Source organism: Onychomys torridus, chromosome 8 (assembly GCF_903995425.1).
Source record: "Onychomys torridus chromosome 8, mOncTor1.1, whole genome shotgun sequence".
Taxonomy (NCBI): domain Eukaryota; kingdom Metazoa; phylum Chordata; class Mammalia; order Rodentia; family Cricetidae; genus Onychomys; species Onychomys torridus.
In genome coordinates, this window is record NC_050450.1 from 69,907,433 (window position 1) to 69,928,731 (window position 21,299).

The 21,299-nt window shown below is 45.0% G+C and overlaps 1 protein-coding gene across 1 annotated transcript in view; it reads right to left on the reverse strand.

Annotated features, from left to right (window-relative positions):
- The window catches only part of Asic2 (acid sensing ion channel subunit 2), a 1,075,866-nt gene that overhangs the window by 706,606 nt on the left and 347,961 nt on the right, over positions 1–21,299 (reverse strand). The gene's annotated exons all lie outside the window — the stretch shown is intronic.

Genomic DNA, 21,299 nt, shown 5'->3' on the forward strand with positions numbered 1-21,299 from the left:
GGGAAGGATTTTCTCAGGGCAAGCCCCTGGGAAAAATCTGTACTTTACAATACATGCTGTTAGTCCTTCACCTCATATTCCCAGGAATGCCTTATATTTCCACATACTTCCAGAAGCCTTTACCCACATCTGCCTTTGGGGTTTCAAGAACCTAATTTGCCCACTAATGCTGAAGTGCCTGAGATAGAAATACCCCCACCTGGTATAATTGGGAGGTGGGATATTTTACAACAGTTCTGAGGTTTTCCCTGGAGTGGTATGTTTTAACCACACACAGTAGCTGGCTTAATGTCTCCCTGGGAAGTAGCTCTTGTGGCCCCCATCTGGTCCTCGTGTCCTTCCTGTTACTGTGATGAGATACCTTGACAAAAGCAATGTAAAGGAGAAGGAGTTCATTCTATCTCATGGCTCCAGGATGCTGTCCATCGAGATGAAGATGTCAATGCAGCTTGAAGCCACTGTTCACCACATCTCATTCACACTCAGGAAGCATAGAAGGATGAGTGCAAGGACACTGATACCCAGCTCGATTTCTGTGTTTGTCAAATCCCTGATCTCCTTTCCAGGAGATGGGCCTGTCTCCAGTTAACAGGAGTCTTCCCACATCGATTAACACAACCAAAATAATCCCCCATAGGCATGACTATTGCCCTGGAGATTCTAGATTCTGTCAAATTGACAACACTAAGCATCACTCTCCTTTCCCTATATCTCCTCACCTCTAAAATGAAAGTTTTATATTTCAGAGCTGGTTCTGGCTGGGGAGATGCAGGAGGACCTAGCAATGATGACTGACTCTTCTCTGTGATTTACTCTGAGTCTCCAGGTGACAACTTTCAGGTGGCTGAAAACAGTTCCCAGATGTTCTTTTCTGCTGGGCTAGTGGATCCACTGCCTTAACTGGTTGCTCACATGCCAGGCTCAGAGATGTCCTGAAAGGTAACTCGAGTTGGGAAGGCAAAGTCCAAAGGCATTTGTTACAGATTTAGGCCATCAGTGTTCCTCCAAAGTGTTAAAGCTGTACCATGCCCCTCGCCCCCTTCTTCTTGGCTGCTATGAGGTGAGCTGCTTTGTTCTACCAAGCCTCCCTTCCAGGAAGCTCTTGCTCCGGCCCAGGCCCAGATACAATGAAGCCAGTCAACCATGGACTGAAAACAGACGTCAAAATAGGTTCTTCCTCCTATAAGTTATTGTCTCTGATGTTTGGTGACAGCAATGGAAAGCTGACTAACAGAATTCTTCAGCCACCATGACCCTCTTGCCCCAGTTGGTTCATGTCTAAGGCCAGAATAAGAGTTCCTAGCAGAAGCTGGAGCGTTTGCAGATGTACTACACTGTGGTGTTGAATTCAAAGAGAACAAACCTTTGAAGATGAAATGCTGTGTTACTGGGAAGAACCAGCAGGGGGCAGAAAGGGTAGACAGAGTTCAAAATCAAAGGCAAAGGTTAGTCAAAGTTCACATGGCAGATGAAGAAATAGACCAGAGTGTGTGTTGGGGAAAGTCCAGTCTCTTCACTTATGATTCTGTTATGTGTTTGTCCTCAGTGTGACCCTGTGGCTAAGCTAAGGGAGGAAATCAGAGTCCCAGTCATCAGCATGTTTAAGGTTTGAGTGTGTTGCCTAAGACTAAGGACATTAGATTCATGTCTGGGCACTGTCAGTCATGTTTTGGGAAACATGAAACGAGTAGCCTTGGCTACTCCAGCCATGAACTTGGACATGGTAGAGAATGAAATACATGAGCTTAACATGCTTTGGCAAGAAGAATATTACCTCCCAGCATCTCCACACACACCATTCATGGTAAACAATGGCTCGGTGGGTATGGAAGGGTAACGACTCAGTGAGCATGCACTGAATCCATATCTTCTAAGCCAAGGCCAGAGCTTCCATGTAGATATCTCTGATGAAGGTCAAGGCTATGCTGGACTCCTCTGCTCAAGAGCTCACAGTTTGTGTCACTGTGATAGACAGCACATAGGCTGCCAGAATGACCCCTCAGTCTAGAAGAAGGAACGAGACATGTATGCCACAAACACATCAATGGGATGGAAAAGAGAAAGACAGTAGAGAGAGGTGGTCTGATAACTTCCCTCAGAGTCAGAAGTGGAAAAAGAGATACAGGTCCAAGGTAGCCACTAAATTCAAGTTAAGCTTTTAAGAATGGACTAGAACAGTGGTCCTCAACCTGTGGGTCATGACCCCTTTAGGAGGTCCCATATCATTTATCCTGCATACCAGATATTTACATTATAATTCATAACACTAGCAAAATAACAGTTATGAAGTAGCAATGAAAATAATTTTACGGTTGGGGTCACCACAACATGAGGAGCTATATTAAAGGGTCACGGCATTAGGAAGGTGGTTGTGGAGTATTAGTTTAAGATGTGTCACATTCATTTATGCTGTGGAATATCTGTTTAACATGTAAAGATGTGTTGCATTCTTTTATGTTGCATAAAAGTGAAGTTGTATTACTTTGCCTGCCTAAAACACCTGATTGGTCTAAAAAAGAGCTGAATGACCAATAGCCAGGCAGGAGAGGAATAGTCAGGGGTGCTAGGCAGAGAGAATAAATGAGAGAGAGAAGAGCAAGAAAAGGAGGAGAGAAGGATGCCAAGGGCCAGCCACCCAGCCACACAGACAGCCACAGAGTAAGAAGTAAAGAAAGATATATAGAATAGAGAAAGGTAAAAGCCCTGAAGCAAAAGATAGATAGGATAATTAAAGTTAGAAACAAGCCAAGCTATGGCCAAGCATTCATAAGTAAGACTAAGTCTCCATTTTTTTTTTTTTTTTTTTAATTTGGGAGCTGGGTGGCAGGCCCTCACAGAACTAAGATTTTTTAAAAAAGCCAACTACAGAAGGTTAAAAAAGCCATTGGACTAGAATAAGATACTAGGAGACAGGAGAGCCAAGTATGTTTGAGGCAGTGAGAACAACTAGATTTGAGGCTGGCTCCTGGCAACAGTGAGGGATGGCAGCAAGGCAGAAGTAAGATGGGAGCAGCCTAGGAATGTTTCCCCTCCTCCTTCAAGGCAGGCTGGGGTTGAGACAGATGTGCTGTTGCACATGCCATCATTCCAACAATATCATTCCAGGAGCATCAAGTGTGTCCCTCTGTGATTCAGAGAATGTGGCTCAGCCCTGCAATGGAGTGCAAGGTGTGGTTCTGGGACCAGATGGGCCTGGCTGTATTTGAAAATGAATCCTCTTCTTTACCTCTCAGCTTCTGTGAACACTACCTGCTTTTGCCACTTCAGTGGTGTTTGCAAGGAGGAAGGAGATACGCACCTTGTCTGAATTAAGATACCGCAAGCATTCCTGTAGACTTTCCCTCAGGTATCCAGCCCTGTATACCACTTTTGGAATACAGGGAGACATAGCACAGACTTTTCTAAGGGGCTACTAGACAGGCCAAGGTCATGCAGGAGAGGCCAGTGGCTGCTTGATGTCTCCAAATGCTATTTCCTTGTTCCCTTGACCATGCCAAGAAGGCCTAGTAGATCAGAAAGCATATGTCTTGGAATATGGCCATCTGCTTCTATTTCCAGTTCCTTCTCCTAATGGCTGTACATCGCTGACTGTATCTGGGGATTGTGCTCCTCACATAGGAAGTGGGGACATCAAAATCCATTGTGCCTGTCACACAGGGCTCATAGGAAGATACAACTGGATAACAGAGGTGAAAGCCAGTGGGTGCTAATGTAGTTCACGTGTGTTTGGATCTCTTTCTGACTGGGCTTCAGAATTTGGTGTAATGAGGATTTAAAACTCACACGCTGGAGATTTTTGAAAGGACATCAAGATAAGTCAGAACTGGGGCTAGGTGATGGAGAAGTCCCTGGGAGCTTGGTAAGGCAATGAGCAGAATTTCTGGTCTCTGCATAGAGCCAGAGCTATCCATCTTGGCTTCTAAACTGTTTACGTTTGCCTCCAAGAGCACGGATAGTAACAGACAATGTGATTTTCTCCTGTTCTGCTCAGATGCCACAAGCTCAGCCCTGGAGCCAGCCTGGCCAGGCAGAGGCAGGCTGCTGCATTGATCCTTGCTGGTCTTCAGACAGCCCCAAGAGTCCATGCTCCTTGCCTGGCCAGTGTTAAAAGAGGGGAATCTGTGGACTGGTGGATGGAACTGAAGCAAGAGCCCCTAGGTGGATGGATGTCTGAGGATAGGATATGGTGGCAGGCCAGAGCTTGTGAAGTGAAAGAGAGCATCAGTATTGTCATACTCCCCATGGAGATGGGGCAACTGGTCAAAAGACTGGGCCTGATTGGACACTGAGGCTATCCAGGTGCTTGCCTGTCAACCCTGGTTTGAGCATGGGCAGATGAGGTATGGAAGCAGGCCAGGGTGCAGCAGGAAATCAAGAAAGGACCTTGAACTGTCTGTTACAGTAGCATCAGCTCACTCCCTGTCTCTTCTGACACCCTGCCATGAGAGGACACTCACAGTTCTGCTCTGTGCCATGGCTGCCCAGGCTTCCTCCATCATAGTCTGTCCTCATTACATGGAATGTCATTACTTTCTTCCCTTTTCTTTCAGTGTTGGGGGTTGAGCCTAGGACCCTTCATATGCTAAGCAAGTGTTCTACCACTGAGCTACTATCCATTTCCTCATAAACTCCTTTTAAGTGGGCTGACTTCTATCCTCAGAGGATAGCTGAAGCAGAATGATTTCTCTCTGCCCCCCCCCCACTAGGTGAATATACACTAGACCATGGCTTTCTCCCTGGAGTCTTGCTGACATTTTGAGCTCCCATAGAAGGGGTGCAGTGACAGAGCATGCTTCAATTAGTATATTCTACAATAAGGCTGGCCAGAATGAATCTGAGTAAAAGTTTTATGGGTGTATGAATGAGTGTAAATGGATAGAACAGGGAGAGAAACATCTCTAGTACAGGTTAAAATTTCATATGGATTTTATTTTTTCTTTCTTTTCATTCTTTTTTTTTTTTGAGATGGAGTCTCTCTTACTCCATCCCAGGCTTACCTTAAACTTGTGGCAATCCTCCTGCCTTTGCCTCCCTAGGTGGGACTACAGTCATGTACTATCATCGTCAGCCAAGGTTTTACACAGAACACTCATTAGAGATAGGATCCATGAAATGGGCACAATGGCCACAAACATAGCAGTCCCCTACACAAAGGGGTCTGTCTGGTGGTCACTGGTCACTATTGGGTATTTTTGTTGGTATTTTGACTCTTTTGAGGGGCCTGCCACCCAGATCCCAAATAAATCACACACAGAGACTTATTATTACTTGTAAATGCCTGGCTTTAGCTTGGCTTGTTTCTAGCCAGCTTTTCTACCTTTTGCCTCTGGGATTTTCTCATTCTCTTACTTCTATAAATCTTCCTCTTACTCTGTGGCTTCCTGTATAGCTGGGTGGCTGCCTCCTAGAGTCCTCCTTCTCTGGGTGCTAGCTCTTCAATCCTCTCCTCCCCAATTTTTCCTTCTATATATCCTCTCTGCCTGCCAGCCCCACCTATCCAATCTCCTGCATTGCTATTGGTCAGTTCTTTATTAGATCATCAGGTGTTTTACACAGGCACAGTAACACAGTTTTACAAAGTTAAACAGATTCAACATAAACAAAGTAACACACTTTAAAATAATATTCTACAATTGGGTAAACCTGGCAACTCTTGTCCCACATCTCTGGGTTAAGGAGTAATGCACAGAAAGATAAGAAGCTTAACAGGGAGGCAAAGAAGCATTAAAAGAAGGCTCTGATCAAATACTGCCACCTTAGGATGACAGTTCCAGCCTTAGAGCCTCAACACTCAGGTTGATCCCAGCCAAGCCCCCAACCACACAACATGACCAAAACAAGACCTGGATATTAAAGAGCAGAAACAGCACCCAGAGTTGCTGCAATATAGTCCTCAAAGCACCCAACTTTAAAGTAAAGTTATAAGATGTGGGAAGAGACAAGAATGTATGAACCATATACAGGGTGGCAGTGAAGGGTGGGGGGACAGGAGCAGGAAACAAACAAAACTGCCTGTGAGGAGGATGTCAACATTAGCCTATAGGAGATTATCTAGAGTAGGCAATATATATTCAGATATATGTGCATTAATCCTGAACCCAGAGATGTGGGACAAGGGTGGCCAAGTTTACCCAGTAGTAACCAGTGGCCACCAGACAGACCCCTTTGTGTAGGGGACTGCTGTGTTCAGGGCCATTATGCCTATTTCATGGATCCTACCTCTAATGAGTATTCTGTGTGAAACCTTGGCTGGAGATGATGGTACATTACTGCAGTCCCACCTAGGGAGGCAAAGGCAGGAGGATTGCTACAAGTTTAAGGTAAGCCTGGGATAAAGAGTAAGAAAGACCCTACCTCAAAAAGAAGAAAGAAAGAAAGAAAGAAAGAAAGAAAGAAAGAAAGAAAGAAAGGAAGGAAGGAAGGAAGGAAGGAAGGAGATGAAGAGCAAGGGAGAAAAGAAAGAAGAAAAAATAAAAGCCATATGAAATTTTAATCTGTGCTGGGGATGTTTCTCACCTTGTTACACACACACACACACACACACACACACACACACACACACACTCAAAAAATGTAGAAATGATTAAAAAAAAAAAACGGCCAAGTGAAAATTCTGGATCTGACAACAAAATTAACCAAAATAAAAAATAATTAGCCAAGCTCCATAGTAGACTGGAGTGGGAAGAGGAAATAATCAGGGAGTTTCAGGGAGTTTGGGAATAAATTGAGATACCAGGAACCAGATAAGATGGAAAACTCAACACAGCCTCAGGTTAACTGGAGAGCACTTGGAAGTGTGCCAATATATACTTAATAGACACAGGAGGAGAAAAATACTATGAGACACCACTGCTGAAAACATCTGCATTTGCTGAAAAACCATTAACATATATACCCAAGAACCCCAGGAAACGCCTCAAAGATAAATGTAAAGATAGCCACACCTAGACACAGCAGACACAAATGATTAGCACTAAAGACAGAAAGAAAATACTGAAAAGAAGCAAAATCTGTTTCATCTCATAGGAGGAAAGATCAATGGCATAATGGAATGACAGAGGTCAGGTAGTGGATTGTGCTTTCAAAATACAGAAAGGAAAGGATCAAGCAAAACCATTCAACCAAGAATTTCATTTCAAGAAAACAATCCTTTAAAAAATGGAAGTTGAGAGGATGGAGAGGTGGCCCAGTGGCAAAGAGCACTGACTGTTCTTATAGAGGACCCAGGTTTGGTTCCTAGCACTGACCTGCTCCCAACCACCTGTAACTCTGGTTCCAGGGGATCCAATACTCTCTTTTGGCCTCTGTGGGTACCAGGCTTGCAAGTGGTACCCAGATACACATACAGACAAAATATTTATGAACATGAAATAAAAATAGATAAATATTTTTAAATGAAATAAAAATGAGGGCACCTCCAGACAAGTAAAACCAGACAATTAATTGTTAGAATAAGATTTTCAAAAATTACTATCCAGACATGGAGGCACTTGCCTGTAATTCTAGCACCAGAGAAACTGAAGCTGAAGAATTTTGAATTTAAAGCCAACCTGAGTTACATAGTAAGACCCTGAATACACACAGACACATAGTCACAGACACACACAGAGTCTGTGTATACATGTATATGTATATATAACGTATGTGTTTTGTGTATATATATGTATATATATACTATATATATATATATATATATAATATACACATTCACATAATATTAAGGGAAATGTTTCATGTTACAAGTAAACTTAGATGAAAGTCCAAATCTATAAGAAAATAGAAACAAGAACCAAAGATAACTGATGCAAATACAACTATATAGTTACAAAATAATGTATAAATGTATGTTTCATCTTTTAACTAATTTAAAAACTGGTAGGAAACAGTATGTATATAGTTGTGTTGAGTCTGTAAAACAGATACTCAATGTTTGGCACTAACACTCCCAGGAGGTTGGTGGGAGGGACATTGTACTAGAGTATAGAGAGGATGCCAGTTGGTAACGTGAAGCCAGAGGAACACAAGGAGATCCAGAAATGACAAATAAGAAGGTAGAGGTAACAAGTGATCTAAAAATACCTCACTCTTTTCTCTTCTCGGCTTTTAAAGTAGTTATAAAATTACATCAAGTGGTAATTATTACAGTAGACTGCTGGGTTTGTAATATACTTAAACATAATAACAATAACAGCATAAAAGGGACTGAAGAGGAAATAGAGCCCTCTGTGAGCATTAAGTCTGTATTTCACGAAAATGATGTCTGAGTAAATCTGAAAGGCTTATATGCATGTGACAAGCCCTAGAGCAATCACTAAGAGAGTAAGTCAGAAACTAGAGTGAAAGAAATCATAGCAATAAAATGTTACACTAAACAGTTCCACTTAGTACAGAAAGAGGCAGTAAAAGAGAGATGAAAGAACAAAAAAAAAAGCACAGACAAATAGAAAAATGGCAGATGTAAAGCTAATGTCATGAATAATAACATTAAATGTAAATGTTTTAGAAAATCTAATCAGAAGGCAGAGATTGTCAGGCTAAATAAAAGAAGCCATCTGTATGCTGTTTACTAGAGACACATTTTAGTCTTAAACATGCAAATATGGAGAAAGCAAAGGAATAGGAAAAATCTATTATGCAAACAGCAGACATAAGAAAATGGAGTGGCTATACAAATATCACACAAAATAGAATTTAAAACAAAAGCTGTTGTCATTGCAAAGTATTTTATGTTGATAAATGGTCACTCTAGCAGACAGTTACAACAGCTATGAAGATATATGTACCTAACAACAGAGCCCTGAAAGTTATGAAGCAAAATCTGACCAAACTGAAAAAAGAAATAGACAGAAAGAGTTGGAGAGTTAATAATACGCTATAAACACTGTGTAGAACTTAACTGTAGATTAATAAGGAAATAGAAAACTTGAAAAAAATCTGTGCATGAATTAGACTGCCCAACAGTGGCAGAATAGATTATTTTATTTTTAAGTCTTTTATTATGGGATATTCTCCATGATGAACTGTCTACTGAACCATGGACATGCCTGAAGAAATTATGAAACAATTGAAATTATGTAAAATGTGCCACTGATTACCATGCGGGGAATTAGAAATAAACAAAATGAACATTGGGAAAGCTGCCGTGTGTAGAAAGTCAACCACACACTCATGAGGAGCCAATGGTGGAGACCAAATGCAACCATATAGAGAATGAGGAAGGACACCATGAAAAGAATGAAGACAAAGGCAGCGTTCCATCTGGTAACAGTGTACTTCTCTGTGAAATGAGCAAATCACCCATTTTGTTGTCTCCTGGGGTCCTCGTGAAGGTGACATGAATCTACAGAGGTGAATGTGCTTTCTTAGTTGTCTTGCTAGGACGCCACTATCTCATAGGGCCCCATGACACCAACCCCAGCTCCTTCTAGCCCCACAGTCATGCACCAACCCCTCTTTGCTGCACTGGGACTGAGCCTGTGGGTCCTTGTCCACATTCACTTGACACCTCTGTGTCTGGCTGGAGGGAGATGCTTGCTGCTACCATTTTCCACAAATGCTTTTGGGGCTGTCTTCTTTTCCATAGGATTCTCCTATTCACACACCGCCCCCCCTCTGTGAACCACAGAATGTGATATTCAAAAGGACACTGGGCAAGACTTGGCCCTCCCCTCAGGGCCAAGTGCCTCCTGCTCTCTGAGCTGCCTTCAGGCTCCAGGACTCAAGATGATAAACATGGGCTTTATTATGCCCCTGTCTTCCTTTGCAGGCCTCTTAAGTGATTAGTGTAATCGTCTGTACACAATAGACTTTTAATTAATATTTGTGGAATGCATAAATGCATGAGCCTCGGAGGAGCTCCGCATGAAGGAACTGAAGCCCCATGTGACAGCAGTCCCCAGAGTCTATCTCACCCTGTCTTGCAAGGGAGCTAGCCAGGTAGTGGGGTGATACTCAGGGAGTGGGGCTCCAAAAGCTAAGGGGAGCATTTAGATGCCAAGATGAGGAGGGAGCAACTGGCTCTGGGGATGTGGTTTCCTTCCTCTGCCTCCTAGGCAGGTGAGCATGTGGAGAAACATTTCATGCTGTGATCTGAGAGAGACCTGGAGGTGTGTCTCCTCTGGAAATCTATAGCTATCTGTGGAGTGGGTAACTCTTCCTCTTGGGGTCTTCCTCCCATGCTCATAGGCTCTTGTCTTACTCTCCCTCTTCCAGTGAGGTGGGGCCATATAAGTCAGAGGAAAGCCAACCCCAGGACCTAGCAACAACAACAAGAAGTCCATTTCCTGCACTATTCCAGACGGGCCCTCAGGTTGTGCAAACCCCTTCCAACAAGCAAGCAAAAGAGTCTAACAACAATTAGAATGCAAAACCCAATAGAGGATTCCTCCAGAGATTTCTTCAGTGCATGGTCATGAAGGAAAAGATGGTCCTAATGTGGCCTTTGGGACGTCACAAACCACTTAGGGGCTGATGCATCCAGACTACATCTCATGCATATAATTGTAACAGAGAGGATCATGAAATGACACAATTCCAGAGATGTCAATCACCTATGTCAGCTAAAAGAAGCTCCACCCTTTCAGAGAATGCCCCCCCCCCCCATCCCTCCTGTAATTGAAAGCTCTTGGACCTGAAAAAAAGTGGGTTCCGGAGCCCTGTGCTTGCTGGAGCTTGCTCCTGCCTCTTGGAGTGTGCACACGTTCATTTTTGTCAGGTCTCAAACCCACGACCAATGGCTGAGGTTCCTATTTAACATATCAAAGTGGGTGCCAGTTCTCTCTGCATCCCTCTGCCCAAATCTGTGCGTTTGCCACGGCTTCTGTGTCTTCCTCTGTCCTTTGCTAGAGGGCAGCATGTCACAGAAGATCCCTGAGGTCTGTTCACCCCAGAGCCCATTCACACATCTCTTCACCCACTCCTCTGAGGGGATCCCGACAGGGCCCTTCCTTTCTCAAGGTCTCCTCTCAACTCTCCCAGCCCCTCCTCCCCCCACCCCTCCATCTTACTTAGTCCTGCTCCTCCACTGAGAGTGGAAACGACACTCATTCTTTCCACGGAGCACAAACGTGTGGTGAGGGGTGGAGGAGGGGCTCCTAAGATGTGGAAGGGGGTCTCTTCACTAGCACAGTGTCCCTGCTCCTCTGCCTACTGGGGGGGCTCACGGAAGGACCTGTTGCAGGGGAGTTAGGCAAGAGGTGATGGAAGTAGTAGAGACAAGGAACACAGAGATTCTGTCCACTCGGCAGGAGACTCAACCCTCTCCTCCTTCCTGGACTCCGATTCCTCTTCCTTGGAGGGACAGATGGCCAGGGTGGGACAGAGGTGATTCTTCAGGTGTGGCAGCATGCTGGAAACACAAATGTTCTCCTCAGATGCCTCTGGCACTCCACAGTTTGTAAAATAAGTAGCACTCAGTCAACAGCCCAGCAGCCTGGAGTGAGGTGGCTTTTAGGAACCTGTGACCCTAAGTGTCTTCATGCCCAGGGCTCTACAGTTTATGACGCCACCACCCAGAACCTGTGACCCTAACCCAATTTTGATTGCATCTTTATCCCCTTGACTCCAGATCACTGGGCCGTCAGGTGCTGCCTCAGATGGGTGCAGACCCCTCTGTTATTTCTGAGTATTGAAGAGAAACTTGTGACAGGTTCTTCTCTCCACCTCCACCCAGTCCCAAGCTTCAAGCAGCTTGGGGTGTGTGTGTGGAGGGAGGGGGGAAGGGAGGTGTTTCATCTTCCTAATAAAATCCATCCATCCATCATCCCAAAGGAGCAGATTGGTGATGTCCCAGGCCTAGACTGGGGAAATAAAGTAATAATGTTATCAGTCTTCACAGAGCTATTTAAATACAGACTGGGTTGCTGGGGAGATGAAAGGGGGGCCCTTTTGTTATGAAAATGAAGGGAGCGGGGAGGGTTACTGCTTGTGTTTTGATATGTTAATAAGTTTGGAAGCCACCCAGGGTGGGGGACTGCTGGGGAGGCTGAGTCGCCCAGCATATTTATTTGTGCAGTTTAATTTAACAGCTAGGCTACAACGGAGCTGCAATCGGGATTGTGTAAAGATAATTACAGCCCCATTATTAATCAGATGCCTGCAGGAGATGGCTTGCTAGCTTGTGGTTCCCTGGGCTGCATACAGATCGGCAGCCAGCATGACACAATGCCTTTGTGGTCTCATTCTGCCATCTAGTGGCTATTTCAGGAATTGCCCAGTGAAGATGGCCCTAATTTGAAGTTCTTTTTTTTTTTCTTCAAACAATGGAACCACATTCTAGAAGCAAAAGCAATTGCTGTGGCTTCTGAAAAGATAAGATACGAAAAGGTTTTTGGAATAGTATCCCCACTTTGCCATTTTTAGTGACTCTGAGCTTGAAGTCTGAGAAAATAACACAGTTTTTGATTGGAATTTTTTTTTTTAAAATTTCGAATCCGAATCTCCTAAAAAGTTCATGAGCTGTGTATATACACCTGCTCTTTCCGTCCTTTTCTCTTTCATCTTTTCTTTTTTTCAGCTCTTCATGTGATGTTTTAGTTTCATTTTTCTCTGTCTCTTGGATTAAATTCCTGCTTTTGTTTGATTTTTTTTTCCCCTGCGTAGAATGACTTAGAGGGGCTATAAATCAGAAATAATGACACCCTATCCAAGCATGGTGGCATATGCAGCTATCCCAGCACATAGGCAAAAGGACCTGGGGTCGGAGGCCGGCTTGATCTACCCACTAGAAACATTACACCTGCTGAGGAAGGGGATGAACATGAACTGACTACAGAGCGGGTATGGACATCTTGAGCCTCCTGAGAGGGAGACTGGATATTTGTGGGATGCTGAGCCTCACACCTCTTCCCTGACTAGAATGGGAAGCCTGGGACGGGGCAGACACACAGTGGGTGAATATCTTTTGTTCCTGTTGGCATGGTCCCTCAGCATTCCTCATCTGCCCACTAAAACACGAAACAAGGAAGTGGGTACAGAAAGGAGGAGGGGAGAGATGAACAGTCCTGCCATCTGGGAAGTCAGAGTCAGGATCAAGACAGTCCCATGGACAGGTGACAGACTGGCTCAGGCCGTCACTTGATGTTCAGTCCCAGAGAGGCTGCAGACCAGTTGAAGCCTCCCTGAGAGATGATGACCCTCTCAATAGAACAGGGACTGTAATTAAGATTGAGGGACGGTTTCGTTTCCCCCCACACTCCTATCTCTGAAAGGAAATGAAAGCGAATCCAGCTCATAACCTGCACTGGTCCTGTCTTCTTCAATATTCTACTTTGCACTCTCCAAACTTCCCTTAGCTAACAAGATAAGAACGTGGGTGGAGACAGTTAAGAGAATGAAGAACCCAAGCCACAGACCAGGGGCAATGTGCTCAAGCCGGGGCCTGTATCCAGAAACTTACAAAGACTTCTTCAAATGGCTTCTGGTGAGTGATCCCGTTTAAAAATGGCTAGATGGTGAGAAGGACTTGCCAAAGAAGGCACACACGCTTGGAAGGCTGCTGGAGGCTGTGTGGAGTGATGGGGTCTTCCTTCCCATCACTGAGGAGTCACCATGTCCTCGAACTGTACAGACACAAATAAGTCAATGACAAGATGTCTCCCATCACACACATGAGAGAGCTCAGGTTAAAACAAGATGTCACACCCTGTACCTACCAAAATACCCATAGCCCAAACAGACAGTATCTAATTCCAGGAGGACGAGAAAACATGCTCACTGCCAATGACCGTGAAAGGATCCAGCCACTGAAGACGACTGGACGATTTCATATTAAATCAGACACACTCTTACCGTACAGAACAACCAGCATTTTCTCAGGCATGTCCAATGGGCCAAGCACCATGAGTGAGGCCCACTAAAAACATCCTGAACTCCAAATCTTGTGAGAGCTTTGTTTCCTACAATTTGTTACTTGATTGCAGGGGTCAGGGACTGGAATGTGGTAATGGCAATGTCTATCCTGTCACAGTGTTAAAACTAAAACAAGCCTGTGGCCATAAGCATCCCTGAATGCATTGAAAATGTATGTCCACACATAAAAAAAAAAAAAAAAAAAACTTGCATCAGCTTCACAACAGAGGTGTTCTTTATTTACTGTTCCTTCAAACCACAGCCTTCCAGGGGACTCCCAGGACCTACAGCTGGCCATAGGACTACCAGTGACTCTCCAGAGCCCATTGTTTGGTTATTGATGACCTATCTGATGCCAACTTAGCTCTCCCCTGGGGCGACTGGATCTTCCGAACACTGGACCTTCATGTGTGTGCCCCGTACTAAGACTGTGAGAGCAGCTCATCCATGCCCTTTATAACCAGAAACTAGCTGAGCCCATGCCTTTAGAGTTAGCACTCCAGGAAAAAGTCCCCTGGTGCACGGTCCTTGGAGGGACCTATGTCACACACCTGGTTTTGGAAGCCACAACCACTTTATTTTTCCTCACTGACTTGGAGCTTGCTAAGTAGGCTAGGCTTGGCTGGACAGTGAGTCCCAGGAACCCACTCACCATTGTCTCTCCAGAGTTGAGGTTCCACACAGTAACTACTGCACTGGACTTTTTAAAAAATCTGCGGTCTGGAATTGAACTGCAGGCTTCCTGCTTATAAGCAGTTTACCAACTGAGCTACAGCTCTGTCTCTCTTCTCACTTTCTTTTGTTTTTCTTTTTTTATAGAAAATATTTACCTTTATTAATGTATATGTCTGTGTGGGGGTATGTGCGTGCTTGTGTGTGTGTGTGTGTGTGTGTGTGTGTGTGTGTGTGTGTGCGTGTGTGTGTGTGTGTGTGTGTGTGTGTGTGTGTGTGTGCGTGTGTGTGTGTGTGTGTGTGTGTGTGTGTGTGTGTGTGTGTGTGTGTGTGTGCTCATGGAGGCCTCATGGATATTCTAGGACAAAATAGGAGTTGCAGGTAACTTTGCGCCATCTAATGTGGGTGCTAGGAACCAAGCTTGGGACTTCTGTGAGATCTGTACCTGCTCTTAACCATGGAGCCATTTTTCCAGTCTCCCCACCCCTTCTTTCCTTTCTTGGAGACAGGGTATGCAGCTCTGGCTGGTCTGAAACTTGCTATATAGACCAGAATGTCCTCGAACTCACAGAGGTTGACCTACCTCTGCCTTCATAGTGCTGGGAATGAAAGTGTGGGCCACACCTCACTCTTCTTCCCTTAACAGTATTCTCAAGAAGTCTGGGAGCTTTCTCAGCTTTCATAGTTCCTATTGGTTAGGGCAGAAGATATCCTCCCAAGCCAGGTTGTAGGCTCCTAAGTCTTACAAGGCCTAAGTACAGGAAGATGAGCCCTGCCACCCACCTGCACAGGGAGCTCCCACCTGTAGCTGGCAGGTGAAGGGGGCACCTGTTGTCTGTGGCTTCCAAGCTCTTGTGTCTGACATAGATTCCACCTAGGCCCATGAGCCAGGGGACTTTCCCCTGTGGTGCTAACAGAAAAGGCATGGGTTCAGCCAGTTTCTAGTTATAAAGGGCCTCCATGAGCTGCTGTCACAATTTTAGGATGGGATGCACTCATCACCTGAGGGTGTTTGGCAAGGCTCACAGATGACTGTCAAGCAGGGAGGAGACAGGTTGACATCAATAGGCTGTGACTGAACAAAATACTCTGGAGTCACTGTCTGCCCATGGTCAGGGCTTGACGGCTAGCTGGAGACCCTGCCACTCAGTCTTACCAGCTTGTCGGAAAGTTCCATCTTGTTTATTGACTGAGTTTGTTGAGATCACTCTGACAGGCAGAGACTGGGGTATGGCTTTCATTGACATGGGGGACAGTGATGGAAAACAGATCTGCCTGCTGAATGTACTGACCATCACATACCTATGTAACAACATTGAAGCAGGTATTCCCAAACATCTTGTTCAGCTCCTTCCTCAAAGTGCTCACCATCCATACCATGCCAGGAGAGCAGCCTGGCCCATCACAGGGTCCCTCTGTGTCCTTCTAGTACACCTGTCCTGACTTTCAAGGCTCAGCTCTTGGACCACTACCTCTGGGATGACCAGACTCATCCCTTGCACGGGGCAATGTTTCCCCTGCACAAGAGCAAGGGTTTCCCCACACTGCTCTGTGTTCTGCATTTTTCTATAGTACATACAAGAGGTGATATTTCTCCAGTGTGTGTCTGCCCCTTTTCTACAAACTCCTGGGAAATCAAGACTAGTTTTTCTTTTTCGTTTGCTCTAACCATGTGTGGCAGATCTCACGCAGGGGAGGGTGCTGCTCCACTCAGGCATGGCTCCCCAGTGACATCCACTTGGACACATCCACCCTCCCTGAAAGCCAGGTTCTGGGTATCGCACACCTCCAAGGTCCGCTCCTAGGGATGAAGGCTGGTACAGGCTTCTAGCGCTTGGATCCTGGAAGCTGCTGCTGTGCAACCCTCACTGAGATCCGATCTTGTCTGTCCGCAAGAGAAGACCAAGCGAGAAGGAAGGAGTGATATTCTGGCAGGTTCTTCTTGCTGTGGCGGGGCTTCGCTAACAGGACAGAAGGAAGATGCTTTCTCCCTTGGGATTTCTTTCCGGTGCCTCCTGTATCTTGAGACAGAAGCATGACTCTGACTGGACGCTGCTCCTGCTTTGTTTTCTGTTCCTCCCCATATGGTGCTGGCACTGAGAGACGGAGTTTTCCAGCTACTTCTTATTTCTGTTAAAGCCCACATAGAAGCTGGGTCCCCAGCAAGTACAACTCTGAGGTCCCTTGCATGGGATCCTATGCCCTCAGAGGGTCCCACAGATAATACACCAAGCGCAAATGTACAGAAACACTCCTCTGTGCGCTGGCCCCGAGATGAGCAGCTCAGCTTTGCACAGAACAAACCCGGCAAACTGAAAGAGCTGTTGTGAGGAACACTGCAGGAACCTGCCTTTCCAGCCCAGGTCTTCTTGCCTGTGTCCCTACAAACCTACCAGGCGGTGCTGGATTCCCAGCTGTGCATAGCGTGAGGTCGTGGGTATGAACCGCGGAAGGGGCTTAGAAAGTAAAAATGGACTTAATTAGCTTATTAAATCCTTCGCATTGATGCCACAGGGGCAAAAAATGTTTCTTGAAAAACAGAAGGTCGGAGATCCTGCTTCCTGGATTCTAGGGTCTGGTTGAACTTCAGACCAAGGGCAGTGGTCACAAAAATCACAAACACTGCCCCTAGAGGCGGGAGGACAGATTGCAATAACTAACAGCTTTTCCTGGTTGTAGGGTGTGTGTGTGTGTGTGTGTGTGTGTGTGTGTGTGTGTGTGTGTGTGTGTGTAGCTGTATGTGCATGTACATATGTATGTATGTGTGTGAAATATGACAGTTTTTAATGCCAGCACGAGAACCTACCTTTTAAAAAATCTATCTATCTATCTATCTATCTATCTATCTATCTATCTATCTATCTATCTATTTTACACACCAGCAGCATTTTCTCCTCCCAGTCTCTTCCCCAACCCTCCCTTTGTTCCCACCTCACAGTCCACTCCTCCTCCATTTCTGTTTAGGAAAGGGCAGGTCTCCCATGAGTATCAACAAAACATGGCATATAAAGTTGCAGTCCGACTAAGATCCTCCCCATGTATTAAGGCTGAGCAAAGCGATGCGGTATGGGGAGTAGGGTCCCAAAAGCCAGTAAAAGTCAGAGACAACCCCTAAGGAACCTATATTTCTTTGAGAGCTACTGAAAAGCTTGTTTGTTTGTTCTTTGTTAATTTGTTTTTCCTTTTTAATGAATCCCACACATTTATTATTTTCTGAGAAATAATTAGTTCACACAGCTCCATTGCAGTGTTGTAGTATTTATGTAAAACTCACAGTCCTTTTCTGAACCTGAGACTTTTATACTTCTATTGACAGCCGCGGATCCAGCTGTCTCTACAGAGCCGTTTGTCCAAATTGGGATGAATTTTTAAAATGTAATCAGTCAAGAAAAGCTGGCTAATTGGACACAACTTTTAGCTAAACACACATTATACAAAATATTCACTCTATTACAACACAATTAGTGATTTTGCTGGTATAAAAACAAAGGATAAAAATATGTCTATGAAATAAACATAGAATGCCTGTAAGTAGCATATGCTGGTATTTCAGACTCATCTGAACATCACTCGGTTGCCAATGGAATGCCCAACACATGTGGTAAGACTTGAGTCCAACCATCTTTAATGTTTTTCTGACATTTAGTCATATAAAAAGCATAGCCAGAATATATATAAAGTAAAATGTATGTGTATATCTATGCGTAAAATATATTTAAATGTATACACATATGTATTTATATGTAAACAAGATTTTTACATATAAGGCAAGGTACATATATGTGATATATACACATGCTTGTATATATATATAAAATTTTGCTTTATGTATATATTTATGTGTATAATGAGGGTACATTCTGTTATGTTCCAATGCATATGTGTGCATGTTTGTGTGTGTGCAGGTGCACATGTGTGCTTAGGTGCACTCACACGTGTATGCACATGCATGTAAGGTCAGACAATGACCTCCAGTGTTATTTTTCGGGTCACACACACTTTTGGGGGGCCAAGGGGACATGATCTGGAGCTCACGAAGTAGGTTAGGCTGGCTGACCAGTGAGCTCAAGGGATCCATTTGCCATGGTTCCCTAGTTCTGGGGCTGCAAGTATGTGCCACCAAGCCCAGCTTGGCTTGAGTTCTGGGGATTGAACTCAGATACCTACAGTTATAAGGCAAGTACTTTATCCACTAAGCCATCGTCCCAACCCTTGAAGATATAGGCTTTAAAAGAAGAGGGTAGGATGCATTTTATTTATTTGGGAGAATGGCTTCATTTTTGCTTCTGATTATTTGGATTTATGGTCTGTAGGCGGTCATCATTTTCCTGCTTGAATCCTCCATGTTTAGGGGTAACATAAGCTCTCCTGTGAATCTGCTCTTTTGAGATGTCAAGTTTAGGAGATTTCATGGGATGGAGTAAACATTTCCTGTTGGGGTTGTACAATCTGAAAAGGAACAGAGCCAGGCCTGAGTTGAATCTGCTGGCTCGATTACAGAACTTGGCCACTTTAAAGCAGGTACGGGCTGAAGGAAGCTCTGTGGGGACTCTGAGATCTCTGCTTGACTTTGTCTTGGACTGACCAGAAACGAGGTCTGAATCAGGGAGCCTCCAGTCCCTACTGAAGATATGGTTGGGCCTGTGCTGACCATCGGGGTCAGCAACTGTCTGCAGGAAAAAGTGGAGCTGATGGCAGTGGTGGCTGAGGCTGAAAGGAATGCCAGGGTCAAGACAACAGACACAGTTTCAGTGGTGTCCACATACTGTGTGCAGTTCACTGCCTTGCTGAGAGTGCATACCTCTTGGTAAAACCCCCAAACTGTCCCAACTCAAGCGTGCTTTCCTGCACTCTTTCCCCAAATCTTTATTCCAAGGCCCCGTCAGTCCCAGAACTGATAACTGGTTCTCCTGGGAGGCAGGGCATGGGAAAGAACTGAGGCAGGGAACAGGCACTCCCTGAGGTGGGCAGGGGCAGAGGAAGGTCTGTTAGTTCACTGACAATGTCCTTCAACCACAACAAGAGATGCATGGGTCGCTCTGCCTTAGTGCTCAGCCCTCAGCCAATGCCCAGCACATGTGAGCTGGGGATGCAGCCTGAGAAGAAGACCAAGACCCAGGTCCATGGGGGCAGGTTTAACTCCATATTAGTTCCTGGGACACAGGACAGAAGTGATGTCAATGGTTCATAAAATGCTCAAGGATTGGAGCTCACACCCCCTTCTCTGTGCCCTTTGGTGAGGGAGGGTAGGATTTGAAGCAGAAGGAAGGATAGGTTATTATTGCATCACAGGGAAAGGAATTATGTGATTGATAAATTCACTTCTGTCCTGATATGAAAACAAAGATTTGTTATAGTTTGGTTCCTGACTGTCCCTCAGAGGAACATGTGATATGAAGGCTTGCTCCCCAAGTTCTTACACTGAGAGGCAGGGGAACCATTAAGAAGGGCCTAGTGGAGGTTCCTCTTGTGGTACTCGATCCCTTCTTTCCTGTCTTTGCCTCCTCACACGGAGCAGTTTTGTTCTGTCCCATGTCTTGTCATGCTGTGTTGTTTCCCCACAGGCCCAAAGCCATTGTGCGACCAACCCATTGTGGATCAGGAGTCCTGCAATGGTGGGTCCAAATAAACCTTTTATGTTTGTAAGTCTGTTTTCTAAAGTGTTTTCTTACAATGATGGAAAGCTGATCAACACACAGTTCAATAAAAAGTATCCCTAAATGTAGGGGTATGATGAGCAGGTCATGACTGTCGCCATTTTGCAGTTGTTTCAGGGAGTAGTGATGAATATTGTTTCCCCAGACCAGCGTTTTGGAGACTCAGTTTACACACATTCTTATGATGTCCTTATTGAGTGGACACATGGCTTCTCTGACCACAGCTCCATTGCTCTACTGTAATTAAGCCTCCAGTTTAAGCCCTGCTCTTCACCCCAGTCCTCCCCCTGAATAAAGTGGAGAAAGTGAAACCTATCTAGGAAAGTGAACTTGACCTAAGTGTCACAGTTGAAGTCAGAGCAGGGGTCAGGTCTGACCCAGAATACAAGATTCTTTCTCCATCAGTCCTGACTTCAATTAATCCAGAGGAGACCTCAGGATCTGAGTTTCCTGACTAATTTCTTGGAGGTCAGAGGCCATGGATCTCACTAATTATTACTTCACAGAGGCTTAGCATCATGCCAGATATAGAGTATGTGTTCAATAAAGATCTATGGAGTGGACAAGTAAGGGATGAATGTGGGAAGAATATAGCTCTAGGCTCTTGATCTGGCCACTGTATTCGTTTTGCTCAGGGAGCCACAGGCCAGGTTGGTTTCCCATGGGATACCAACTTCCATCTGTGGCCTTTAGCCTTTAGGCCTTGCAGACAAGTCCAGAAACATGTTCCATATCACAAAGGCCATCTGTTTTCATGTGTACAAGGGCAGATGTGTGTGTGTGTGTGTGTGTGTGTGTGTGTGTGTGTGTGTGTGTGTATCAGTTCTGTTCCTCTATAGAACCCAGACTAATCAAGATATTTTGTTTGCATGTCGGTCTGTGCACCACGTGTGCAGTGTCTGTGGAGCCAAAAGAGGGCATTGGATCCCATAGAACTGGACTTAGGGATGGTTGTTAGCCACCATGTGGGTTCTGGGAATCATATCCATGGCCTCCGGAAGAGCAGTCAGTGCTCTTTACCACTAAGCATCCTTCCAGCTCCTAGCTTTGCTTTTGGCATGGGTTCTGGGCAACCAAATCAGGCCCTCACACTTGCAAGCAGCGTTATCTTCCAAACCTCCC